The following is a 26,126-nucleotide window of genomic DNA, read 5'->3' as shown; positions in this document are numbered from 1 at the left end:
AGGCGTTCCTTCAAAGTCACAATGTCCACAGAATCGTCATTACTAATTTAGTCTGGAATTTTTAGGTAAGATTCACCCCACAGAGGTGTCTTGGTCTTGTGAGGGTGACATCCCAGGACCAGGGACCAAGCAACTGGTTGCAAGAACACAATCAGTCACTTGAGCCATTGCTGCTGTTCCAAAGTTTTCTAGCAGAAAGCTGGAACCTCTGGGATCAGAGCTGGATATTCAACCCATGTACTTTGAATGGAAAGCAGCATCTTAACCTGTATCTTTATTAGAATTAATACCCGTCTCTGCCAAACTCTGCAATCACTGATTCTGGAGTAATTGTGTCTAAGAGTAAAATCAAAGTATAAAATTAATAGTTCAGAAAATAAATAGCGTAGATAATGTTATAGCAATGGTACAGTCACACAAAATACGAATCCAGAAGTTGGAAGACGCAATTGAAATGAAAAATTCATCAAAGGGGTTCAGCTCCCAGTAAACTCATCAATTTTGGAGCTACCTTAATGGAGATTATTCTGCCTGACTGACAGGAGAAAAATGATGAAAAATCTGAACAGAATTTCATGAAAATTAGGACCACAAATGCACCAATACACATATAGCAGGATTCATTGATAGAGAAGAAAGGGAATCGGAGAAAGAGGATAAGAATGATATTTACAAAAATAACGGCAGAAAACTTCCCAAATTTGATGATAAGACAAATATAAACCATCTTAGAAGCTCAAACTATTCCAAGTAGAATCAATGCAGAAAGAGCCATTCCTTGACCTATGGTAATGGAACTCTTAAAAGATAAGTCAGAAACAGACTCTTAGGAGCAAACAAAAGAGTCTTTATATAAAAAGAACTACTTACCGTGAGTCTAAAAGGGAGTGAAACAACACATTCGAAGTGTGGAAAAAAACTAGTCAATGCAGCTTCTAGGTCCATCAAAACTTTCCTTTGAAAGTGATAGAAAAATTACGACGTTGCTGGATAATAGGAAAATAATAGCGCTTGTCACTATCAAATCTTCCCAGATATATTGGAAGAGTCCTCTAAGAAGCAAGAAATAAATCGCTGGCAGAAGTCAGCCTGATGTGACGAAGAAAGCTGCCAAATGTAGCTAGATATTGTATTAGACAACTGAAATGCAATTTGGTTAACTTTTTAGCCTACGGTATTTGAGAGAAAATTAAATTAGGCAATAGTTACAAATTAGGATGATTAAGACGCGCTGGCTAGGCTAAGACGTAATGTTCCAGGCTAGATATTCAAAGTCATTTTACAGATGTTATTACCATCTTGTTGACTTCATAAAGGAGGTCATTCTCTACTAAGTGAGCAGGCGTCACTGCAAGCCAATGAGAGATTCAGGCGTGGAAATAGTTTTTCTGATTGAGAACGTGGCTCAGAAATCTTGCCTTTAATTTAGCCTGCCAATCTGTGCAAAACCCAGGACTGCAACATCAACTTCTTTTACATTCTCTCTCTCTCTCTCTCTCTCTCTCTCTCTCTTTTTTTTTTCATAAGAACGTGTTCACATGCTTCCTTGTGCACATCTGCAAAATAAACTTCAGGAAAGCAGATCTTCACAATTTTCTGCTTTGTCCCATGGGCCCCAAACACTTCCAGGTGCATTAGCTATCAGTATTTTTTGAGTGGAAAGAAAGCACAAAAATGGGCCATGTGAAGTATGAGTTGTCAGTCTCTATTGCTGATGTAAAACAAAACACACAGAGCAACACAGGTACAGTGATTGTAGGCTTACACTTTTGAAATGCCCCAATTTAAACCATCAGTAAGTAACAAGTAGATGCCTTCTCCATGTCTAAAATACTGATGATAAAGTAAGCATGATTTCTGGATGGACTCATTCTAACTGTTCCTCCTGGGTATTTTGGCCTGCTTTTCATGAGCCATCATCCCCCGGATGCCGTGAACATCACAGAAGGCACCATTACCATTTGTCAGGCTCTCTGCACCTGCTTGACCACATGCCCATTAACAGAAGTAAAAAATTGACTTCCACTGTCGAGACCTTAGGTCATGACACAAGACAGAAATGTCAAATCAATTAAGTTAGATTTACATGGCAATGGCTTACTGCAGTCAACCGCCAAGTTTAGAAACAATTCTATGGCTTTCTCTTTTTTCCTTGCAGATGAGTTTTGGTTCCACCACTGTACGACAACATAGGTACATGAGGGATTTTCACTTCTTTCATTTCTTTCATGTGCAACTCAGCATCCATGTGTAAGAAATGCTTGAGAAATATTAGAAGCTGGTGATGGTTCCTAAGCTTTTCTGTGAGATTTTTAAAAACGTAATGTCGTACGAAAGTGGTGAAGCAAGTGCTCCCAAAAAAGCAGCAAATAGGAGTGAATGTGAAACAGGACATGGACTGCAATAAAAAAAAAAACAGGGGACACGCATACAAAGCATGGAAATTCAATCACACAGTTTGGCATAGGGAAAGAGGTGAGAGCTCTAACAGGGGCTATAAGAGAGACACATAGACAGAGATGAGAGTGGAGGAAGGAGACGGGGCAGGTCCAGGTAGCACAGGAGGGAGCAGGGATGGCCACGACACGCAGGGTCTTCAATGTCCTGCCGGGAGTACAGATACTGCAAGTATGCGTAGAGAGTAAACATGATGTTGACAGTGACAGGGGTTATCACTGAACATTTAAAGATATAAGATGAAGCTTCACATAGGGTTAGCTTGTATCAAGATACAAGATACTCCTGAGAAAATGGTACAACTTAGGCTCAACGTGTGCAAATTAGTAATGTGACACGTTATTTCACAGAGCCAACATATGCTTCAACGTTTAAAGGAAGTCGCCCGTATCTCTTAGCAGACTGGTTGGTGTCCAGTTCTGATTGTACTGCTGATTCCAGCTTGCTGTTAATACAAGGAAGTGATGACTTAAATGCTTACTGGGTTCAGTTTCTGGGTCTTGGCTTCAGCCTGGCCACATCTATTAGCTCTCCTGAGAGACACAATGATAGATACTATCTCTATGAGAGATATGATGATACAAATCCTTTCCATAAGAAATCGACTTAAATAATCAGAAGTGGGAATCTTAGGGTGCAGAATACATGATAAACTTGAAAAAAAAATCAGTGTTATTTACATACACTGCTGATGAACAGTATGAAGATAAAATTAAGGAATTAATTCTGGGTACGACAGCATCAAAATGAAATGGTAACAGAGGCTGAAGTGTGGTCAATGGTTTAAGCTACTGCTTAGAGTGACACATCCTATTTGGGGCTGCTCCACTTCTGAGCTAGCTTTCTGATAATGTGCTTGGGGAAGCAGTAAAGGATGGTCCAACCACTTGGATCCTAGTGAGAAACCAGGATGAAGCTCCTTGCTCTCGGCTTCATCGTGACAGCCACTGAGATGCAGTGGGGCAAAGAATCAATCAGTGGAAGATATCTTCCCCCCACTCTCTTTGTAACCCTGTCATTTCAAACATCAATAAAATCAATCAATAGAAAAGTTGTGATACAATTACTAATTATGGATAGTGTAATATTTATATGGAATTAATGTGAAATTACTGTATAAAGATAACAAGAGAAACATATAGTTTCTAATCTGAACACTGAAAGACATTGTTTTAAAAGGATACTCTCACTGGCTTGGTGGCCAACATTTCCCTTGAGGTAATTGCATGTCCATGTACCTGAGTGTGACTCGTGGCTCTGCTTTCATTTCAGCTCCTAGTGATGAACTCTGCAAAACATCAGGTGCTTGAGGCCCTACCACCAGGTGTGTAGGAGACCCAGACACAGTTTAGGCTGTTGTGGATCTGTGTGTAGGGAGCCAGTAAATGGAAGATCTCTCGCTACATCTCTTTTGTTTTCTCTTCTGTTCGCTTTGTTTTTCTCCTTCTCTCCCTCTCCTCTGTCTTTTAAATGCATGTATAAAATTTTAGAAAATTATACAGATCTAGACAAGCATAAAAGCATTTATGCTAATGGGTTGGAAGAGAGCATCACTAAAATTCCAGTTAATTGATCTATACGTTCAATCCAATCCCTAAAAGAATGTTAAGGGATCTCTTTGCAAGTGAAAGCTAATTTTGAAATTTCTATGGAATTGCAAGGGACCCAAAAAAGTCATCATAATCCAGAAGTTAAAGAACAATGTAAGTGACTCCATGATTCCTGCTTTAACAAGATATTACAAGGTGGTACAAAAGGAAGTGTTTGCATATAGATATGTAGGATGGAGTGGAGAGTCTCAATTTTCAGTTAGAGCCAAGACTGTCCAGTGAGGACAGAATAGTGTTTTCCAGCCACGTGCAGGAGAACAAATTTTTGTTTTTTTATCTCATACCTTACACCAAAATTAACTCAAAATGTGCCAAACAATGTAAAAGCCAAAATGATAGACCTTTTAGAAAAAAGGCCAATGAACCTATCCTATTGACTATAAATAATCTCATAAGGTATTGATATCTAACTTATAGTAACTATTGTCCATGACTAATTGAAACAACTTACAAGCAGGGGTTTTGTAGCAGCTAAGATGCCCATCTCTTATGTCAGAGAAACTGAATTTGGTTTTCATCTCCAGCCCCTGATTCCAGCTAACGCAGACACAGAAAATACACCATGTAATGGTTCAAGCAGTTGCATTCTTATCATCTATAAGTTAGGGCTGATTTGAGTTCTTGGTTGCTGGATTTGGCAATTAGTTCTGGCTATTAAGCTGTGATCTGGTATGTGAATAATAAGAAAGGAGAGCTGATTTGGGAAATGAATGAAAAGAACAATATTCTATCTCTCCTCCCTCCCTCTCTCTCCCCGCGCCTCTTTCTCTTTCTCCCATCCAGTCTGTCTCTCTGGCTCCCAAAATAAAACAATACACACACACACACACACACACACCTGAATGCTGGCAAAGGATCTGAACATACACTTGTCCAAGGAAACATGCATATTTCTAAAAACATAACAGAAAATCTGCTCGACATGATTAAAGAGCGTGTAAACATAAATAAGAGCTATAATGAGGAACCAATTCATATGGCCTGAATCAAGAGATTAGGATAACAAGTGTCAGTGAGAATCTGGGAAAATTGGAGCCGTCATACACAGCAGGTAGAGTGCTCGGTGCTGCAGATGCTGTATAAAACAGGGGGAGTTCCTCCTGCAATTAAACCTGGACATATAGTAGAGCTCAGTAACCCCACTCCCAGGCATACACCCAAGAGAAACACATGTTCACACAAAAGTATGTCAATAGATGTTCAAAAAAGGCCATATGTCTGTCAAATGAAAGAAAACATACCCATATATTGAAATGTTATTCAGCCAGAAAAGGAGCTACAATATGGAGGAACACTGGAGATACTATGCTGAGCCAGAAAAAAAAAGTTGGTTACCAGAAGTCACATAGCATATAACTCCCTTTGTATATATTTGATAACTTTAGGGTAGCTAATACAAAGAGGACCGGTGGTGTTCTGATGGGGGACTGGACACAGCATACAGGATGGGGACAGTAGCCAAAGGTTAAAGGGTTTTGGAAGAGATAATGAAAAGTTTGGAAGTAGATTGCTACGACGAAGGCTGTACATAAATGTGAAGCTAGCCAAGAGTGCCCGATTTTTTTTTAACTTTATTTTTTTAAATATTGTCTCCATAGTTGAGAGGGATGTATGCCCTTGTGGGTCTCTGATTACGGTGGAAACCATTAGGAACAGGTATGGAGGAAGGAAGGCAGGACACATGCTGTTTTTCTTCCCCCATCTCTCGTGTTCCAGGGGAGGCAGGGGAGAGGTCACACCTTGCTGTCAAACTGTATTAGCACCCAGAGATGGGGTCCTTTGATGGTGTACTGTCTTGTGTGCATACCAGTGAGTGCTAAAATCTAGCATAGTCAACCTGTCCTCAGACCATGACCACACAAAGCTGACCCTTGCCTGGCCTGACCCATCCCCGGCTTCTGTGATCCCCAGAGGAAGCTGCAGACTAGTAATGGAGTTCCCTAAATTCCCTCACCACACCTGTTCCCAGCCCCAGATCCCACATTTGCCATCGAGGGTAGCAGCTCTGCCTGTCAACCTGGCCCTTGCATGTGCCTTCAAGCTTGGCCACACCCACTTTCTCCCAGCCCCAATCACCATCAGATGAGTTCCTTGGTCCAGTGTGGTTTGGCTTGTCTCCACTCCAGCTGGCTGCATAAGCTGATGGATGCTGCAGTCACACAGAGATGAGCTCACAACTCCTCTACAGAATCTGTCCCTTACCCAATTATCTCATCCTCTGGTGGGTTCTGTAAGCCAGCCTGACACGCTCCATCTTTTGCTCTGATGTTCACAGCAAGGTACTGTGGTCTAGCCATACCCCAGCCCCAGTTTTTGCAATTGCCAGCAGATGGCAGATGATGCTAATAAGTGTAGCCCAGGTCTCGTACATGGACATCTGTGAGTATGGTGGCCCGGTCCATAGAAGATCCCAGAAATCATTCCTTCCCTGTCAATCAAGTCCTTAGTTGCTCCCCCCTCCAGTAAGTCCCCAAACCCCCTTCCCTGCAGCTTGGCCCCTTGCAAACTGCAATTCCCTGCCATTCTCACCTTCAAAGAAAAAAAAAGCAATTATGCTGGCATACTGGTATAGTTAACAAAAAATTGCCATTAATTAGGCCCAGAATGCTCAGCAGCCTTGGCTGCTTTGCTTCCTGCAGTGTAACACTTGCCTAGATACAAGTCAACCTAGGCAGTTGTCTATGGCTGCGGAAAGTGTTCAATTCCCTTGTCTTTTTTTTTTTTTAATGTATGACTTAGTAACAAAGAAGCTGCTATATATTTTGCTAATGACTATCATGGTGGAAAAGCTGCTTTTATTGTATTTGTTTATCCAAAAGATTTTAGGATCTCTGTTTCCCACTCGGTTCCCATTCAGTGTGTCAACACTGGAGATTTTAGATCCCAAAAAGCTGAGAGGGTCTGCACTGACTCCTGCACTGACATTGGACCTCTTTTCCACTTCTCCTCCAGGGCCTGACCCAATTCATGGGCGAGTCCAACACATGTGACAAGACCTTATGTCCTGAAGCATCAGAATTAGTTGGTAGGGAGAGAGTTCTGACAGGGGAAGTTGGATGCAATAGAGCAACCTGATGTTCAAAACACCTTCAGTGATATGAATGACGACCCTTGGGGTTGATTTAGTAGGACACTTGCCTGTTGGAAGGAACTAAAATAGAAAAGAGACCGTAAAAATGAAGCTACCAAACCTGGCATGGTTTGCCGATTTCTTGGAGAGGAAAATCAGTACTTTCCTCACCTTCAGCCTGTATTTGAAATGAGTCTCTTTTTTTGGAGCAACCTAGTAAATTTAAGCACAAAGTGAAGTTATTTTTCCAGGAGGACATAAATGTATAAAGACAAAAGCATCAATTGCAAAGCAATGCATATTGATGTAAATAAACAACTTCATAACCATCTGGTAAACCTAGCTCAAGGTAGAATGGAGTAATTTTCCTGGATTCAGAAAGCACTGGCTTGGCATTTTTAAGCAGAGACCCAAAGTGGGATTCTCTGCCTGAAAGAAATTTCCTGGTGAGACTTTCAAACTGTATGTATCCAGTTGTGAAGCCATCCATTGCACAGTTGGAAGGGCCGACACTGTCACACAGCACGATGCCATCACATGCAATGCCAGAGTCCTATGTAAGTGCCATTCAACTGGGTTAAGATACTGAGTGTGACGTGGACATCCTGTGTGGGTGCTAGCTTAAGTCCCAATGCTCCACTTCTGATCCAGCTCCATGATAATGCATCTGGGAAAGCAGAAAATGGCTCAGATACTTGAGACACTGCCACCCATGTGGGAGCCCTGGAGAAAGCTTTAGGTTCCTGGTCTTAGCCTGGCTCAGTCCTGGCTACTAATGCCGTTTAGGACATGAATCAAGAGATGGAAGATTCTCTTTTTCTCCTCTCTCTCTGTTTTCTCCCTCCTTTTTTCCCTCTCTCCCTCTCCTGCACTGCCTCTCTGTAACTCTGCCCTTCAAATACATAAATAAACCCCTTTAAAAAAAGTGCATGGATAGGGCCTGGCAGCGTGGCCTAGTGTCCAAAGTCCTTGCCTTGAATGCTCCGGGATCCCATACGGGCACTGGTTCTAATCCCGGCAGCTCCACTTCCCATCCAGCTCCCTGCCTGTGGCCTGGGAAAAGCAGTCTAGGACGGCCCAAAGCCTTGGGACCCTGCACCTGTGTGGGATACACGGAAGAAGTTCCTGGATCCTGGCTTCAGATCGGCATAGCATCGGCTGTTGCACTCACTTGGGGAGTGACTCATCGGACGGAAGATCTTCCTCTCTGTCTCTCCTCCTCTCTGTATATCTGACTTTGTAATAAAAATAAATAAATCTTAAAAAAAATGCACAGCTAGATATAGGTACTGGTGAACTTCAGTGGCGACCATCCTTGTACATCACAAATCTAAAGGTGATGCTAAGGAAATATGACTATACAGAAGATCAAGGCAATTGCTCCTCCCCCCAAAAATGTATTCTGGGAGCATCTCTGTGCTGCTCTCTGCCTTCCCCCATTGGTGACTTCTGTGTTCCCAGTGTGATCCCATACACTTTTGTAGGGCTTTATCTGGCAATATTAAATTTTAGCCTAATCCTATGTGGCAATAACTAGAGCTCTAGCTTTGATCTCCCTCTTACGTTACACTCTGGCTTGCAGCGTTTTGAGCCATATGGCTTTCTAATTCACAGCCGAAGTCACAGAGAGGGTAACCAAGTGAGCTGTCATGTGTGAGCCTGGCGCCTATAAAACTCTGTTAACCTTATCAATATCATCTCTGTGATCTGTCATTATTTAGTTGTTTGCTCTTGGGAAAGTCTATTTGCACTTGTTCATCACTGCTTCTTTAGATAAATTGTAAAGGTGTGAGTTTTTCTGGCTCAAAAAGTCCTAGGATGACTTTGCCTTTGATTTGAAGAAAAATCAAAGCCCATTTTTTTTTTTTTTTTTGGCTTGGGTTCAGATATAGCTACGTTTCCTGCAGGTGTGGAAAACCGAATGGCCCTGTGCTTTGAATTAGGAACAAAACAGGCTGGTCACGTCACTGGGCTGCTGATGCTCTCACTTACCTGTCTCAGTGTTAACAGGGAGGTGACAAAATACAAGCACATTTGTGGAGGGGAAGTTCCAAGTGAACAGGTTTTGCCAAGAAACACACTTTTGAGCAGTGAGGAGTACCCGCCACTGCTTTAACCACCATGATTTTATAAAGATCCTCATGACAGTTTCAAGACAGATGAGTCCTTCTGTCAACTCTCACTTGTTCCAGTAAATTACCAGTTACAGAGGAACTTCTCTTACTCCTCACAACTCTTTCTCATTCAAAATGTCCTCAGCCAATCACTAATCCCCTTGGAACTAGTCAAACAAGGATCACCCACTGTCCTTGAAAACCAATCTAAAACTTACTGTCTATTGTCCTTGAGCATCAATGAGAAACACACCTTGCTTCCCAAGGCCCCATCTAACGACACATGGACCCTATTCCTTCTTCTTTCTGTGCTGTGCAGTCGCCTCTCCATTGACTCCTTTTCAATGGAGCTTTGTTTTGTTTATTGGAATGGCAGCGTGAAGAGAGGGGAGAGACAGACCCAAATGTTGCATCCATTAGTTCACCCTACAAATTAGCGCAACCATCTGAAGCTAGGAGCTGGGAATTCTATCTGGGAATTCCCTGTAGGATCAAGGATCCAAGGACTCAGTGAATTTTCAAAGCTTTCCCAGGTGCGTTAGCAGGGAGCTGAATTGGAAGCAGAGTGGCTTTGCCTCCAATTGGTACTCTGATATTGTATGCCAACGTTTCATTCTATGATTTATCCAGGTGCTTCCCCACACTCTGTCTTGATTTCATCACTGCTAGAAAGACTGTAAACACAACTAGCAAGTCCAGCAAGCAGATGCTAGTTTTGAAAGGTAGTCCAAAGCATGTAGACAAACTATTAGATAGATGCATAATCCAAGTGTCCTTATATGATGGCTTGGTGCACTGTTTGGGCATGGACTCTGTTGTGTCTCAGGGTGGCAGAGGTTTCTGATGGACTGGGATGCTTTGGCTGGGGCTGGCAGTGCCTTGTCTCGGTATGATGTTCATGCCCATCATGGACACGTGTTGAGTCCAGGGCTTCTTCTCTCAGTGTTGCCATCCAGGGAATGAGTTGGCACTGTTTCATTTCACACAATGAAAGACCTGAGACTCAACACCATGACACTTGCCCTTAGCTCCTGAAACCAGGACTCAGAAGACAATATACAGGTCAACTTTTGCAGGGCATCGACCATGAGTTTATGCCTTATGGCTTTTTGTCAGTCACAGAAATTAATTTGTCTGTCCCAATGGTTTCCAGTTTTCTCAAGTTTTCTTGGTGTCTTCATTTAGCAGAAAACTCACCTTTCATGCAAATTCCAGTCCATAATGAATTCCACCCAGCCATTCATTTTTATAGACTGTCTTTATAGGAACATACTGAAAGGTGTTTCAGATTGTGCTGTATAAATCATCATGGTGGCTTGATGGGATTTTTTCTAGATTCTTTGTCTTTTCCTCCTGCCGTTCCTATTATTAAATCAAGCAAATGTTTACAGGTTTTGATGGAAACAACACAAACAAGGCAATATACTTCCTTGTATGTTAAGGGGCTGTCTACATGAATCATTGAGATCCAGCTTGTAGACTCATTTACAGTGCAGCCAGTTACCAGGAGAACATAAAGTGTAGAATACGCATATGTAGATTATGCAAATGAGTCACCAGTGTTGAAATAATATTGGCAAAGTAATAAAAGGTTAAACACCTCTAGTTTAATTTTATTTTTGAAATGGAGATTTCACTGATTGCTTGAAAAGCTTCTGTCTTTATATAATCATGGAACTTCACCACCAGAGTTTATCAAGGGGGCACATGGCAATAGCAAAACAAAGTCTGTAAATTAGACCAGCCCTATTGCAAACAGCAAGATCAATTAACTTTTTACTTGACATCCTTTCAACACACTTTGTTTGCTGTTTTATATCTCTGGGAGAATAGTCATGAGGAAGTCTCTTTTGGAGGATAATATGGGATTCAAGTTTCAAAGACAGATTGAATCAGATGTGGTGTAGTGGGTCCAGGTATCCCATTTCCAGAGTCAATTTAAAATCTAGTTCTTCTACTTCTGCTTTAGCTTCTGTACTTGGGAAGGTGGCAGCAGAGGATGGTCAATCCTGGTTTTGGTCTGGCCCTGAACTTTGTAGGCATTTGGAGAATGAACCAGCAGATGGAAAAGCACTCTCTCTCTCTCTCTCTCCCTCTCTCTCTTATTCAGTGTTTATGTCCCTCTCTGCCTATCACCCTGCTTCTCAAACGAATAACTAATCTTCAGAAATAGAGACCAGATGGATAACAGCACTTGATTATCTGAAGAGAAGCTACTATTGCAACCACAGCGCAGGGAGAAGTAATATGGTGTTACAAAAATATGCATCTTGCATCTTAAAGACATAGAAATGAGGGTACACAGAATGAGGGGTGGTGTGATAGGCAGGGACCAGACCCATCGTGTTTCTAGGTGAAAAGTAAGGATTATATTTTAGCTAAAATAAATGGGGCCTGTCATGTTTCACCTGGAAAACATACATCACTGTTGCAAGGTTTTTAGTCAAAAGAATTTAATCCCTGCATGAAAGATGTGGGCAGTGTGAGCCGGGAAGCAACAGAGAATCCCAGACACTAGCTGTGACTGTGGCTCTCACCAAAAGCATAGACCTTAGCAGAGTAAATAGGATTTAGAGTCTTGGAAAAAAAAAGGCTGCAGGTGTAGATGAGCTACATGCCTATGTTTCAACGTTTTAAACAAGCTTTTGGGAAGGGCTAGGTGAATGCACGCACTGACTTCTCCACTCTCTTCATATATACTCATTATTTTGGCGGATGAAGTTACTATATATCGGTTTTGTAGGATACGGGCTAGAAGGGAGGGAGAGTGGTTGATGGGGTGGAGGTGGAATCTTTATGACTCACCTTTATGAATCTTTTGAGCCTCAAAAGAAGTTTTCTGGTTATGGTTTCTATTTGGTTTATATCCTCCATTATTTTATTTCTTTTTCTTGTTAATGTTGCGATTGCTTTGCTGTTATTTTTCTGCTCTTTTAAATGTATGGTGAGCTAATTTACTTGGTGTTTTTTCTGATTTCTTGACATAAACATTTATTAAAATGAAGTTTCCTCTAACACTGCCTTGCTTATGTCCCATACATTTTTAAAAATTTTGCTTTATGACACAGTTTAATAGGCACCGGGGTTTCCTCTCCCCCTGCTTAAGTTTCCTCCCTTTCCTGCTGACATCCCCACCCTTCAGTTTTACAGTGGTGTCTTTCATGAACCTTCACAAGTCCATTATGCTGCCACTGAGGTGTCTCCCAACAAAGTAGGCATGGACAATGTTGGAGAGTCCAACATCCAACCATCAGGACATTATCAGCCATTTCACTGGTAGTCCATCCTTGTACTGTATGTGTGGAGACATACTTCTGCCCCCACTGATGAACGTGTCAGTTTCCTTAGATATAGAACTAGTGTGCACAATCCACAATGGGGAGAAAAACAATGAACTTTAATCCACATGAAGTTAGCAAACATGTAACAAAGATATCAGTGTGCCCTAGGATGGTAAAAAACTGTGTCGAGACTTTTCACATAGGAAAAGATGCCAGTGTCTGTCCCATGTGGCAATAATAAAAACAACTTGATTTCTTCTATAACCCATTTCCTATTCAGTAGCATACAGTCTTCAAGCATTTGCATAGTCTTCTGGGCTATATGTTGAATTTTGGGTCTCCAGTTTCACTCTGTGATGGTCTGAGAAGACGGATGACATAATTTCAATCTGTAAAAATTTTGCTGAGGCTTGTTTTGTGGCTTGTAATATGGTCAATCCTGGAAAAAGCTCCAGCCTCTGATGAGAAAAAGTGTATTCTCTGTAGGATGAAAGGTCCTGCAGATCTCAATGAAGTTCATTTGCTCTAACACCTGGGTGAGCTCTGTTGTTTCCTTGCTGAGTTTCTGTATCATCAATCAGTCCATTGATATGAACGGGGTGTTAAGGTCCCCTGGCTGTTACTGTTTTGGAGTCTATTTCTCCCTTAAATCCATTAATATTGGTTTCATGTAGCTTGGTGTCCCGGCATTTGCTGTGTGTACATTTATTATGGTGATTTGTTCTTGTTGAATGGATTCTTTGATCGTTATATTGTATGCTTCCTCATTTATTTCAATATTTTCATGTCAAAGTCTGTATTATCTGATATAAGAATGACTATCCTAGCTTTTTCTTTTTTCCATTAGCCTAGAATGCCTTTTCCCATCCTTTCACTTTAATCTTTGCTGATAGGATGTGTCTCCTGTAGGCAACAGGTGGATGGGTTTTGGTTTGTGACCCAGTCAGTAATCTATGACATTTGATTGAGGAGTTTAACACATTTACTTCAGGGTTAGTATTGACAGGCAGTAATTTGGTCCTGTCGTTTTAGCAATGGATTGTTCTTTGATTTAGTCTTCTTTTGTCATTTTATTGTGATGTTCTCCATGCTCGTCTTTGGTTTTGGTAGATGCTATTTCTTTGTCAATACAATATCCTTTAGAAATATCTGTAGGGCAGGTCTGGAAGAGGTGAACTCTTTGAGCTTCTCTGCTGTGGGAAGATTTCCTTTCATTTTCAAAAGCAAAAAGAAAGCTTTGCTGGGTAAGTTAATCTGGGTTGACTTTTTTTCTTTCTTCAATCTGGAATATGCCATCTCATTTTCTTCTGGTGTTAGAATTACCTCTGAGAGGTCAACCGTGAATCTGACTTGGGTTCCTCTATATGTTAATTGAATGTTCACATGCATATTTATGGATCTTTATGTACAACTAAAGAAAGCTGCACTGAAGATCACTTTTGGTCAATCCTATTGGGAATTCTGTGCCCCTCTTGTATTTTGTATCTCGATTCATTCTCCATAATAAGGAAGTTCTAAATTATTATTACATTGACTACGTCTTTGAATCAGGTTTGTCTTTCTGCTCCTGCTGGAACCCCCGTAACTCTTACTTTCTGCTTGTTAAAAGTGGCCCTTAATTTCGGATTGCCTTTCTTAGCTCGAATCAGTTCCTATTCCAGCTTTTTGCTTGTTTTCTTGTTACTGCAGGAGATGCCTTCCAGTTCTTAGATTCTTTTTTTCTGCCTCACTCATACTCTTGAGGCTCTCCCTTCAATTTTGATTTTGTTGCACTGTGCTCTTAATTTCTAATAATTCAGCTGTACTTTGATTCATTGCTATTATTTCCTATGCCACATATTCCTAAAATTCCTTGAACTCCTGTAGATGCTTCTCTTTGTTTCTAATGATATTTTTTAACATTAAACCAATTCTTTATCCCCCAGCTTCTTGACAGTTAGCTCTGAAGTTGGCACAAGCTTTTACTGCTTCCCGGGGAGGTGTCAGTAGTATCCATTTTATCTGTATCTTCTTTTGCTCTTAGCTATTGAAACTCTGATTAGTGAGTTCTTTAAGTTGTTTTATCCACATTTCTACAGATCAATTTCACTGATCCTGTTAATACCACGTTGTTCATTTGCAGTCACTTGCGCCACTCTCTCGAGCGAGTTTCAGTCCCAGGCTCTTCCATCACGGTCTTCTTTGACCCAGCTCCTGGCTCACTATTCTCTACCTTCTGTGATGCTGTGCTGTGATGCAGTGACTAATGGCAGGTAAAAAAAATATGTCTCAGAGACAATTTAAAGTCACTGACACTTCTTCTCTAGAGAATTGTTTGCTCACAGAGACAGTGGAGAGCTCTCAGGGCATGGGAAATGGGAGGAAAAAGCTTCCCCATCACCCGACCATCACGGTGTGAGGCAGAGGTAAAGGGGCACAGACAGGAAGAGGAAGCTGATGATCAGGTGGACAGGTCATCTGTGACTGCAGAAATTGATACCCTGGCTTTCTCCCTAGGCTCCTTCTGTTGGAAAATTGAGCCTGTTTTCCTTTCTGGACATTTTGTGGGATCTGATGGGATTACAAAAGGAAGCAAATTATACTCAGAGCAAGAAAAAAGTTGAAACATGTTTCCAGATAATATCCTTGCTTTATTAAATAACCAAGGACCATTAATCTACCACCTACACATTTCCCTATTTCTCTGAGCAAAAGCTCATTTCTCAGGAAAATAATTGCTTGTAAATCATTCTACTTTTGATTTCCTACAGCTTCAAAATACTGTGAATCACTCAGGTTTACTCAGCACATTCACCAGCTCCCACCTGGAACACTGACCTCAAGCACTGACCAGAAATAATTTACTTCTGCTCTGTTTGGAGATCCTCAAGCCTGCATGTGAAACACAGTCCAGGAGTGAATTAATTTCCTATGAGGCTTGTTATGAGATTTGTTTTTTCCACCCTTCAAATTCACATATATACACACATATATATGTTTGTATATGTAGTATTCTTAGATTCCGTCTTCTTATGTACATAAATATTACAGATAAAAGTAAGCAGCTTTGTGACACCCAAAGTGGAATGGAGAGCAGGTATTTCAGCAGACCAGTGTCATGCATTTTACCAAACAGTGATTATCTAAATTAAAATCCACTGGAAAAAATTAACATGCAGTGAAAATCAGTATCGAAACAAATGGAATAAGACAACATAAAACCACATGTTCAGAAAATACACTCAGAAATCACTTGGTATTGTTCTCTAAATACATGGTAGCTCTGTTGGAGTTTGCTAAGAGAAATGAGAAAGGAGAGTGTCTATAAAGAGGAAAACACAAAAAGGGAACCAACCTGTAGGGCCAGTAAACATCAATGAGAGTAGATAATGACTTCATCTTGATGAAAAATAAAAAAACAGGGTCCTGCATTGTGTCTAAGTCCTCACCTTGAACACGCCAGCATCCCACATGGGTGCTGGTTTGTGTCCTGGATGCTCCACTTCCCATCCCTGCTTGTGTCCTGGGAAAGCAGTCAAGGATGACCCAAAGTTTTGGGACCCTGCACCTGCATGGGAGACCTGAAAGAGGCTCGTGGCTCCTGGCCTCGGATCAGCTCAGCTCTGGCCATTGAGGTCATTTGGGGAGCGGGCCAATGCACAGAATATCTTTCTCTGTCTTTCCTTCCCTCTGTAAATCTGACTTTCCAATAGAAATAAATAAATCTTTAAAAAGAGAGAAAGAAAAATAAAATAAGGATACTCTCTAAGAAAAGTGTTGGCTGAACAAAAGAATCTCTGAGTTTTTCATGGAGACAAGGACTCTGGCGCCTTCTTTCCTTTCTCTTTCTTCTTTGCTCTTGGGGTTTGGGAAAAACATGAACAAAACAAGCCCAAGATTGCATATTGATGTTTTGGATTCAAAAGTAGCTAAGAAATATCAAATACTGGAACAGAGCTTCCCTAACGGCAGACACTACCAACTCTCTTGTAGTCCTGGGGCACTTAAAGTGTCTGTAAGAGAGAAACTTTCCAGAAATAATGCATGCTCTGAATTGGCTAGTAAGAACCGTAAAGCAAAGGTTCATGCACAAGAAAGCACTTCACGCTTCCAGAAATTCATTTTGTTAATCAAAGAGGTACTGCAAACCAATTCAGTGAAGAAACCATAGCGGAATGTAGGAATACTACAGGGAGGATAAAAAGGGATAAAACCAGCAAACAAACAACAACAACAAAATAGCTGTGTAGTCTGGGACTTAAATGGGAACAATGCCATAGAGTAACAGAAGTAAACTATTATTACTGTAACATCATTATAAATAGCATTTTCAGAGACAGACATTTGGCCTGGTTGTTAAGACAGGTTCTGTGCCAGACTGGCTCTGTAACATCATTATAAATAACATTTTTAGGAGTGGGCATTTGGCTTCCTTGTTAAGACAGACTGGCTGCTTTTGCCATCACGCTCTGTTCCTGACTCTACCTTCCTGTTAATGCTGTCCCATAATGGATCTTGTATTTGGTTGCCTGCCACCCACCTAAGGGATCGAGACGGAGTGGTTGGCTTCACTTGGTACAGGTGCACTGTAGACATCCAGGGTTGAGAGCCAGCAGACAAGAACAATCTTCAAAATCCAAATAGGCAGAGACAGAGAACGCAAAGAGTGCATGTATTATGTGTGGCCCAAACCAAGATGCAGGAACAGCTATGGGAATGGGGCTACAACAGAAAATCCCAGTAATCAGGAGAAACAGCAGCCAATCCAATTAGAGGAAGAGCTGCTTGGTGGAGTTCTGAGACCTGAACTGTCTGGAAGGAGAGGCACATGTTCTGTGCAGCTATAGATCCCTGGGAACGGGGCTAATCTAGTTAAAAATGTGAGATTAAAATACGCATGACTGACTGCCAAAGATTATCTATAGGTTGATACTGTGCATTTAATTTTATGTTATAAATGCTGATATTATGCCATCGTTTTCCTTTTAATGTGGTTGCCATCTAAACATATACTAAAATTATGTGTGCATTTTATATCTCTACCAGGTATAACAAGTTTAGAGAGTTCAGCTTTCTTGAACTTGTACTTATTCATGTGAACAGAATTTAAATACATAGTACTTATTTTCCAATAGTAAATCCTTTATTGTTTAGCTATGAAAATCGCTTATCTATGAAATCACAGTCTATTTATAAAATGCTTACAAAGAAGAATGTGTGAAAAGGCAAAATGAAACTGGAGAGAGAAGAAGTATGAATCCTGTCTTTCAGCTCTGGTAGATCATGACATGCACTCATTTAGAAGCTAAGCAACCGTTCATGCAGCCTCTTTCATGAGACAACCACATGGTCCTATGTAACAATGCTGCCAGGCAGCGAGAAGCAGGGGCAAACCAAGAAAAAGATTTACTTGCAAATACATTTCCAGTCCTATTTATAATTCTGTTGTGTTTACATTTAATGTCATATTAACTCTTCCTAACACATTTTTTGGTAAATAATTCTAAATTAATACAAAGAATGAATGAAAACATCTGCAGGAAAGCATGGTGATAAGAAGGTCGAAGTCACAAACTTGATACCAAGGTCCAGCTGTTGGCTGATCCTCAAGTATTAAAGAGGGAAAAATACAAATTACAGAGAAAGATAAACCAAGCTTACAGAAGGTATGCTCCTTAAAACTTTGATTTATTAAATAGATATAGACGTCCAGTTAGCCCAATGACACGGTCATATATCCAAAATGTATGTGTTACTTGGGCCATAAACAGTAGCAGCACAGACTTTTAAAACTGGTTGGAAAATTAAATATCGTCCATTCTTCCTTCTTACTTTATAGTCAAGGAAGCAGACAATGAAGGATTCTGGTCACAGGTAGGGGCCAGACAGGACCCTAACCAGCCTGTTGCATTTGCCTTCTATGCCCCAGGCCTTTCCAAGCCAATGTCTTTCCCCAGATCAGAACAAGATCAACCTTTGCAGAGATAGGATCTTTTGGTTTGTTTGAATCTGGTTTGGATTATACTGTATTCTTGCTTTTTGTGAACAATAGTTTTATACATTCCAGGCTTTTATTTACCCAGAATTAAATGTGCCACGTCTGGAGAACTTTACTTTCCAAATTATGCATGGTCTAAGTTATTCACATTTTGCTGAATGTCAAAGCAAGGGAAACTGCTCCCAGTTCAGCCAGTTCCCTTCTCCACACACCTCATGCCTTCACATTCTGTTGTGATTAAAAGAAACATTATGAATTCCCCAAATAACCTCAATATGTTTTTATGATAAAGTATGCCATTATGTTCAAATATTTATCTTATTCATTGTAACAGTAATGATGTGCGCAGTGCTTAATACCCTAAAGCACTTTTCAATTGACGTCGTAAATTGAACAGAACAGATGTTCATACATTATAAACCAGTTTTTAAGTGCACATGTGTAAGCATCAACTTTCTTGACTATTAAAAAGTAACACACTTTTGGAAATATAATAGCTTAAAGTAACAAAAAAAGATCAAGCCATTTTGTGTACATGACATTTAATATCTCAGATGAAATTTTACTACCCTACCTTTATCATGAGAAGACACTAAAATTATATAATACAGAGATTATTAAGTCAATATTAACTTTTAAACTATCAAATCAAATCTATTATAATAAATTTATGTAATTACTAGACTTAATAAAGGATATTGGGTGGCAAATTATCATTATACAATTTTTCTAATCAGTGTTCTAAGAACATGCTAACCACAATCTTTGTGTTATATTTCTGCATAGGTCATAGCCCTAAAGACATTGCTAATACAATACTTTTTTTTGGAATTTCAACTTTCAAAAAAATCCTTTAATTCCATGATAGCTAAACAGTTATTCTTTGATTCATCTACTCTGTACATGTGTAAGTTACATTGCCTTTAATTTTTAAATGAACTGTTGCATGTTTCATCATTTCTAAAAAGAATTAATTTAACTTTTGCTATGGGTTGATCCAAATGTAGTTTGGATTATGCAGTATTTCCAGCATTTAACCATCAGTGTACTTGGACACACTTACTGATATAATGGACAAGAGAAGCAAGACAATGTGAAATTGAGTGATGTGTTTCACTCATCAGTTATGACACTGTACCTCTTTGTAGGGCATCTGAACTTCTCATATTCTCACAGAGCCTTTCAGTGTGAGCTAAGTGTGCAGTATTCTTGCACAGTTTAAGTGTGTACTGGTGGAAAGAAAATCTGCACATAAAAAAGTCATCTCTTTTCCTGATAATTCTTGTGAATCTTTTTCAAGAGGAACACAACATATCTCCTAGAACTGGGTGCCCGGTGTGGCAACCAGTCACTTCATATGAGTGTGTATCATTTGAAATGAAAAGAAAACAAAAACCCTCCGAGAAAATGATGCTATTGCATGTCCTACAAGTCGTGAAGAACTTAAGAGAAAAGAAAGTTTTAAAGAAATGCAAAAAAAAAAAAATTAAAACCCATGAGATGCAGCAAAGACAGTATTGAAATGGGCATGGTTGATTTTGTTTTGTGTCTTTTCATTTAAGGGGATGTATAGTAGCTGTGTAATGGAGACTGTCATATCTAGTAACATGTTATTTAACTTCATGGCACTGTAAATTTCTATTTTTCTTCCTATTGTTGATTTTGTACTGTGGCTTTTCATTTAAGGGGATGTATAGTAACTGTGAAATGGAGACTAACATATCCAGATGTGAGGATACAATGCAGTATGCATCTCTAATTCCAGACAAAGATGGACTTACAATGAAACTGTTCACTATATCTTGACAATAGGATGCTGGACTCTCTGCCATTGTCCATGCACGGATTGAGGGACATATGACTGAGTATGAAGAACTATACTTTAGTAATGATATAGAGGAACTAGTTGGGGCGGGGGGAGTTGGGGAGGGGATAAGGGAAATCCCAGGAGCCTATGAAATTGTATCATAAAATGATAATAAATAAAAAAGATTAAAAAAAGAAATGGGCATGGATCTTACATTTTGCAGGAAGATGTCTCATATCAGAGAGAACTAGACTGTTTTTGAGATCTTGAAGTAGGCATGAGAACATCTTAACTTTGCGCTTAAAAACAAATTAAAACTTTATCTAATGAGTGGTAGTGTTTGACTCAGAGCTTTCTCTCAGTTAAAAATCTATCAGCATGCAGGGAGGCAGTTTGTACGAAAATTAGAACTATTTCGTAAATGCTGAAGCTGACTGTGCAAGAATTTGCTCAAATTAAATTTCATTTTAAGAAATTTTAGCTCTAGACCATAGCTACTTATAGAATTAATTAGTCAAATATCAGAAGAAAAAGAAGAAATACAACCTTTAATTAAAGAAAACAAACTTCTGTGCCAGGTGCAATGGTTCAGTGGTTGAAGTTTTCACCTCATATGTGCCAGGATCCCATACGGGCACTTGTTCGTGTCTTGTCTGCTCCACTTTCCATTCAGCTTCCTGCTTGTGGCCTGGGAAAGCAGTGGATGGCCCAAAGCCTTGGGACCCTGCACCACCAAGGGAGACCCAGAAGAAGCGCTTGGCTCTTAGCTTCAGATCAGCTTAGCTCAGGCCATTACAGCCTCTTGGGGAGTTAAACCATGGATCAAGGATGCTTTTCCCTTCTCTTTGTAAACCTCATTTTCCGATAAAAACAAAATAAATGTTTTAAAAAGATGCTATATCATTTACCCAAATGCCTCTATTTTGTATTATGTTCCAGTTTTTGGCTCCTGTTTCCTAATAATGAAGACCTTGGCAGTCAGGATGCTGGATCAACTGATTGGATTCTTCCCATCCAAGTCAGGGACTTAAAGCAGGTGCCCAACTTCTACGTGTGGTTCTCCCCTGGTCATGCTGTGCTTCTGGAAAGTGAATGACAGCTTTGTCTGCCTCTTGAAAAATAAGCTTTAAAAATATGTGTCTCTTGATTCTATCACCAAAAATAATTTTAGTGAAATAACTCTTGTTAAGTCTGAACAAGAGTTTTTAAAAAAAAATGCTTCAAAGAGGTTTAAAAAGTGTATACAAATATTTTTCTCATAGAGATGAAAGATTTTAGGCTGAACACTGACTCTTGCTTTCACGATTCTTACCAGGGCAAGACGCAGTATATCCCAGACTTTCATTAATGTAACCCTCTTAGGTATAAAAACTAGACTGTTTAATATTTAGTGCTTGTGGTCAGTGAATGAAGAGAGGCCACGTGAGCCCCATGGACTGATGAAAGTTCAATAAATTTCCAAGTGTGAGAGCAGAGTGAAAGTGAGTGGGTAAGAGACACAGGAAAGCAACACTGCTGGGAAGAATGTACCTTCTTCTGCCTTATTCTTTTATGCATAGGGGAAACAGAGAGAGGGGAGGGAGAGAGAGAGAAAAAGAGAGAGAGAGAGGAGAGAGAGAGAGAGAGACTGAGACTCTAGGAAGTTTAAACTCCAGGGAGTTTAAATAAGACCTATGCAGGGAGTCCCACCACATTCCCCATACAAAGGACAAGGGATGTTCCCATCATTATCTGGATTATGCAGCACAACTGGAAGTTGCACATCAATTCTGCTAACAGTCAGGCATTAAAGTTCAGATTGGGTATAGTGTGATAGCGTAGTGGTTAAGTCCTTGCCTTGTGTCTGCTGGGATCCCATATGGGCGTCAGTTCTAATCCTGGCTGCTCCACTTTCTATCCATCTCCCTACCTGCGGCCTGAGAAAGCAGTCAAGGACATCCGTGGGGAGACCCAAAGAAAACCTTGGCTTCTGGCTTTAGATCAGCTCAGCTCCAGTTATTGAACCAGCAAAAGGAACATCTTTCTCTCTCTCTTTCCTTCTGTAAATCTGACTTTCCCATAAAACGGGCAAACAAGCTAAGAAGGAAAAAGGTAGAATTGGATCAATACATTTGGAAATTACAGCAAATGACATGCGCTTTGTGCCTTCACCATAACAATAATCAGATGAACCATTCAGCAATCTGGACTAAATGGATTTTAATTGATCCAATCTTCTGTAACTGAAACTGATCCAGGATTTCTGTCTATATCTCAAGCAACATCCTGCAACAAGCCTTGTTCTTCACAGCCAAAACTTGGAAACTCCCGAGTTTGAAACAGGAGTTAGATATTACTCTAGAAATAAAATCTGATGTTGGATTGTTAAACAATGACAATGAGCACTGGAGAGCATGAGTAGCTGAATTTTGCCTAGGGATTCACATTACTTTAAAAGCTATGTGCTAGGGCCTGGCAAGGTGACCTAGCGGCTATGAAGTCCTTGCCTTTGCACTTGCCTGGATCCCACATGGGCGCCAGTTCTAATCCTGGTGGCCCCACCTCCCATCTAGCTCCTTCCTTGTGGAGGGAGATTTTGTTCAATGATTCCCTCCCCAAGTGGCCACAATGGCCGGAGATGAGCTGATTTGAAGCCGGAAACATGGAGCCTCTTCTGGGTCTCCCACAAGGGTGCAGGGTCCCAAGGCTTTGGACCATCCTTGAATGCTTACCTGGGCCCAAGCAGGGAGCTGGATAGGAAGTGGAGCAGCTGGGACATGAACTAATGCCTACATGGGATCCTGGTACATGCAATGGGTAAGGATTTCAGCCATTAGGCTACCGTGCTGTACCGGCACCACACAATTTTACTCGTGGAAAAATATTTCTTCAATTTTCTCCTTTATCAGTTTATTTACTTATCTTTTTCATTTATTTGGATTTCCCCAGGTGACACACAAGATTTTGGGACAGAGTTAAACGCAGTGGGTGTTGAAGGCTTCCACCATGACTGAGGTTCTGCTCCTGACTGCTTTCGTTATCTCTGCCAACAAGGAGACTGCAAGGAAATTGCCACATGGATCAGAAGGCAGCGGAATCAATAGGCTTTGTTATCATGTATCCTCAGCTGCAGAGCCACTGCTGCCCTGGCTGCTAAGCGCTCTAACCTTCTGGGAGAATTTGCCAGAGGTGAATGAGCTTACAGCTGCCATAATTAGAAGTAAGAAACAGCAATCTGGCTTCTGCTGTGAGAAATCATATGATAGTCCTGTAAGCAAGCATAGGCAGAGGCGAAGGGGTCTGCTTGAGCAAACTGCAATGTCTGAACTATAAATTAGGCACCTGCGTGTTTGAGAATCAACAGATAGCAATGCCAGGTGAAGGTGTAATTGCAAAGGATAAGAGATACCCAGGGAAGCTGCAATCTCACGTTGCTCTGTCACAAAAAAAGCGAGAGACGTCATGAGAGTCTTCTTTGTCCAAGCCATCCTTGAGAATCAGATGTCTTAGAAGAGAAATCAGATGGTGCCCCAATATAGGATCCATGGCTCCAAGCCATGGGCACCACAATGGTTTAAAAGGCTCTCGGGAGGTTTGGTAATGACAACCTGAGATGACAGGCTTCATTCAATTTACTAAGAGCAAATAAGCAGTAGTTAGCATTGCTTTATCACCTGTCATGGGTTCAGCATTTAATATTTTGAATTCTCTTTAGAAGACCATGTGGATAATATCTAGAAATAAAGGAATTGAAATTTCAAAGGGTGCAGTTAGGTGGGTCAAGACCTCTCTTTGTAAAATAACAAACCCAAATTCAGCCACATGAGTTTCAGACAGCAAGTGCCTCCTTACACCCATGCTTGGATTCCATTATGCGTTACATTTTACTGATTTCTGTATTTTCCAAGAATAAACCACATTTGTGATGAATACTTCCATTTTACTGCTTTTATTAATGTTAATACACAGAGATACAATAAGACAGACAATAGAACCCAAGGGCTTTCTGTTCACTTTTACCTTGCCTTGCCTTCCTCTGCCCTCTTTTATTTTTTTTTAAAAAGGTTTATTTTATTTTTATTGGAAAATGAGATATGTAGAGAGGAGGAGGGACAGAGAGGAAGATTTTCTGTCTGATGGTTCACTTCCCAAGTGACTGCAACAGCTGGGACTGAGCCAATCCGAAGCCAGGAACTAGGAGCTTCTTCCAGGTCTCCTATGCAGGTGCAGGGTCCCAAGGCTTTGGGCCATCTTTGACTGCTTTCCCAGGCCACAAGCAAGGAGCTGGATGGGAAGTGGAGCTACCAGGATTAGAACTGGTGCCCCTATGGGATTCCGGTGCCTTCAAGGAGAGTACTTTAACTGCTACGCTATCGTGCCAGCCCCCCCCCCCATTTTTAATGTCCTCTAATTCCTTTCCTTTCTTGTCCTTCCCATTCTTCATCTTCTGTCCACTCCCAATCTCTCTATAGTATCCACTCCATAAGATCATGATACATGATTTTGTTTTTATACTCCATCCCAACTACCTAGAGTGGTACATCGATCAAGGGGCAACTCAGTCCCTAATGATGAATACTCAACTGAGTGACCGACCAAGGCTGATCTTGTCACTGTCTTCCTCCCTACCACATTTCATCATATTCACACACACATATACACACAAATTATAGTTCCTTCCTCAATCTCTTATCCTTTTGAGTTCAATCTGCCGCCTGGGAGCCATCCTTGCTTAAGCCTTTTCTTAAAGCAATCACTGCCTTTTATATTAAATATATATGTATATATTTTTTCTTTTCTTCTGCTGTGGGTTTGTCATCACCATTTAATTTTGGGCAGCACTTGGGTCACTGACATGTTTTTCTAGCTCACCCACTCAACTCCAGGCTTTGTACGAGAAAAGATTGATCTTATGCTAAAGATCTGGCATGTAGAAGCCCTTTAGTCAAACTTAACCAAAAGAATAAAAGAATCAATGCATTAACAAAGGGGTTTGAGTATAATAGAGTGACAAGGAAGCTTTAGATTAAAGTCCATGGGAAACTAGTATTATGAAAAACAGAAAAATTTCAACTTTCATTTGAATTTTCAATCGTAATTTTCTACAAGTTGTTTGAAGTAGCTTCATGTGTAATACCTAAAGAAGATGTTTCACTCCTTTATATTCTGGCTGGACTGGCCATTCTATTCCAGTGCCAACTCCCACTTAAGGAACACAGCTTCTCTAGAATGGTGCTCTCAAGGCTTTGACTTAATCATCGTTACAACAGTGTTAAGGAAGGAGACACTGGTGAATGAGGGGTATACCAGAGAGCCTGTTTCTGAAAGACAGGAAGACTCATGCCTACAAAGAATCTACTCTCCACCCTCTGAAGTACTTGTGAAGAACAAATGAGGTTGTATGTGTGCACGGAAAAAATTCCAGAAATTAATGAAATCAATTTTCTTGGCAGTGTCAGTATTTCTGGTTGACTCTTTGGATGGAAACCAATGTGGATAATGTAACTGACATATTCAATAATTTGATGAGGCTAAATGTTCTCTAGCTAAGTGACAGAAGGGCAATGGCTCAATTGTATAAAACTGTGTGTCAATGAAAACAATCAGCTTTCAAGTCATAGCATCAGCAGTTTATGGTACTAATTTGAATACTTTCCCCTATTACACAAGATCTGACTCAAAGCAAATCCACAAAATCTGAAGTTTATTATTTTTCATAGTATTTTTATTTAGAAAAATAGCATTCACATATACTCAGGTAATGTTTCATAATTATCCAATGTTGCAGAAGCAGTTTTGGATTTATTAGGGCGTGAATTTGAGGTAATACC

Source organism: Ochotona curzoniae, unplaced genomic scaffold, assembly GCF_017591425.1.
Source record: "Ochotona curzoniae isolate NIBS_2020 unplaced genomic scaffold, NIBS_Ocur_1.0 scaffold_274, whole genome shotgun sequence".
In the NCBI taxonomy this organism is placed as follows: Eukaryota; Metazoa; Chordata; class Mammalia; order Lagomorpha; family Ochotonidae; genus Ochotona; species Ochotona curzoniae.
Note: the sequence above shows the minus strand (reverse complement) of the source record.